Below are 2,786 nucleotides of genomic sequence, written 5' to 3'. Positions count from 1 at the left end.
TCCCTGCACCTGTGAAGTTTGTGTCTTCAGAGGAGGAGTGCAAGGGCAATAAAGAAGTTTACTTATTTGTTTACAATTTACTTATTGCTATAGTAACACAAATGTTAGTATTTAAAAGAATGTTAGAGTTAAAATGGAGAGGTCAAGAATTTGGGAATTTGAGTAAGAATTTGGGAATTGATACAGGGTAGGCAAGGAGTTAGGTATAGGAGAACAGAGCAAAACCGCAGCTATATCTTGATAGCTGTGTCTGAGGGTCAGAGTGCCCAGTTGTACTTGAATGTCCTTGAATGACCAAGTGATGGTAGCACACGTCTTTAATTCCAGCACTTGAGAGGCAGAGGCAGGAGGATCTCTATAAGTTCAAGGCCAGCCTGGTCTACAAAGCAAGTTTCAGGACAGTTAAGACGATTACACAGAGAAAGCCTGTCTCAAAAAAAATTTTTAAGAAAAATACCCATGAAGCTTCAGTTAGATGTTTCCCAATATATCACCCATGCATATAAAATAAAAAGGCGTCTCCAACCTCAAAATATCTGACATCTTTATACTACCACTTGCATTGCTGATTTGAAGGCCCTCCCTAGTTGTGGGGACCATGGGAGGAGATATTCTGAAAGGGAGATCGGGTCCACAATGATTTAGGATAGAAAACAAGGGCACCTTGCCCTACGTACATGCCACCACCACATAAATAGTCAAATATTATCACAAGTATTAATAAACAACTTTAAAATTCATAATTTACAAACTATATTAGGCTGCTCCCTGCCTTGGGGCAGCCCACTTTAATCTCTTTGGAGAGTTTGCTTAGCTTTGCTAAATAAACTTCTTTCTACTCAAATTATCTATGTCTCTTGAATGAATTGGGTTTTTTTTTTACGAAAACAAGAACTAAGAGACTCCCCCCAATAACATTGCTAGATTATTTCAAATTTTTAGGAGTGAAATAAATAGGGGTGTAGCAAAAGATGTTGTAATAGAAAGTATTAGATACTGTGGCTAAACCAAATTTCACTGGCGCAACGCCTGCGTACTGACCCTCAGCAGGATTGTGAGACTCCAATGGCAGGCATCGTGGTGGGTCCAGAGCTGGAGACCTGAATCTGGTGGCATTCTGGCATGAGGTGGCAAGATCTGCGACCCTGCGAGATGGATGGGTCAGAAGGTAACACGGGGCAGAGTTTCCTCCATGAGGGCCCGAGCTGATATGCTGGTGTACCTGGCTGATGACACAGTAGTGTCCCTGGCTGTGGAGAACCTGTCCTCGATCAGTGCCCATGAGCTACGCCGCGCAGTCCATGAAGTCCTGCAGCTCCCAGATGTGGCCCTGGAGGCCTTTGCACTCTGGCTTGTCTCCCCTCTTGCAGAGGTGCAGTTGAACCCCAAGCACCAGGCCTACAAGCTGAGTCACCAGTGGCCAGCGCTTTTGCTGTGCTTCACCGGTGCCTCCGATGATGACATGGCCATGGATGAACCTTCTCTTCAGTTCCAAAGGAATGTGTTTTTCCCAAAGCGCCAAGAGCTCCAGATCCGTGGTGAGGAGGTCTTGTGCCTGTTCTATGAGGAAGCCAAGGGCAATGTGCTGACTGCTCGGTACTCTTGTGGCCTGGAGGACTGTGAGGAGCTGGGTGCCCTCATGTGCTATGCACAGTTTGGGCCTTACCAGCTTGGTCTGGTTGGAGTCCTTCCTCCCTGCCCACCTCTGCAAATGAGACCATGGCCCCTATGCTGCCTTCCAGGGCCACAGAGCCAAGACTGTGCCAGGTGAGCAAAGTCTGCTGAATTCCTACCGCCAGGTAAAGGAAGCCACAGGCAGTGACAGTGAGCATGAAACCACCTTGGGCTTCCACTATCACACCAAACCCCTCAAGTGTCATGAGCTGCTCTCCTATGGGTTTGCCTTCTTCCATGGTGAAGTCGACAAGCCAGCCCAGGGTTTCTTGCATCGGTGCAGGCGCAAACCATTTGACCTTGGCCAAAAGCACGGAGAAGCATGTGCTGCTGGGTCTGTGCTTTCAGGAGCTGCGCTTTCAGGAGCTGCACACTTCACCTGAGGAGGAGGAGGGGGGGGAGGGGGAGGAGGAGGAGGGGAAGGAGGAGGAGCCTGTCCTGTGGCTAGAGTTTGATGGCGACAGTGAGGGCACTCCTATCAACAAGTTACTGAGGATCTACTCCAAGCAGGCTGAACTGATGAGTGGCCTCATTGAATATTGCATTGAGCTGAGCCAGGCTGCTGAGCCTACTCTGCCCCAGGAGAGCGCATCTGGCCCTCAGGAAGCTCCCAGCCCCTCTCCACCTCCTGCTCAGCGACCCAAGCTGCCAAGGCAGGTTGGTGTGGTGTGTAGCCGGATTCAGCATCTCTTCACCATTGACTATGTGGAAGAAGGCAAGGGGGCCAAGCGGGTGAAACCAAAGTTCACCACGTCCTTCTTCAGCCAGCAGCTCTCCTCCAGCCAGGACAGCTACACTGTGGTACAGCCCACTGACGACAGCCTGGAGCAGAGCTGAGGGAAGCCATGCCTGACATCTGGGTGCACAGGCCTGAAATAGGCAATGCCCTAGGCAGGACTAAGCCACATTAGTGCCAGAGGCTGTGGGTCTAGGGCTGTACTGTGCAGAGTCTGCTGGGAAATTGATTACCAAGCCTGCCCTGAACCTGACTGGGAAGAGCTGGCCGGCAGCCCTTTCTACAGCCTGCCTCTTCCTGAACCCCAGGCCCAGCAGCTGACTGAGCCCCCAGATGCCCCTCTGCTCACCCCAAAGTAGACTGTGTCTTCTCTCGG

At 50.3% G+C, this 2,786-nt stretch overlaps 1 pseudogene; it reads left to right on the top strand.

The window, feature by feature from the left end:
* Positions 1-1,156: 1,156 nt before the first annotated feature.
* On the top strand, positions 1,157-2,511 carry LOC101823334 (annotated as a pseudogene).
* Positions 2,512-2,786: the final 275 nt, after the last annotated feature.

The sequence above is a fragment of the Mesocricetus auratus genome, unplaced genomic scaffold (assembly GCF_017639785.1).
Source record: "Mesocricetus auratus isolate SY011 unplaced genomic scaffold, BCM_Maur_2.0 Super-Scaffold_100033, whole genome shotgun sequence".
Lineage (NCBI taxonomy): Eukaryota > Metazoa > Chordata > Mammalia > Rodentia > Cricetidae > Mesocricetus > Mesocricetus auratus.
The sequence above is the reverse complement of the archived record's forward strand: the minus strand, read 5'-3'. Positions and strand labels throughout refer to the sequence as shown.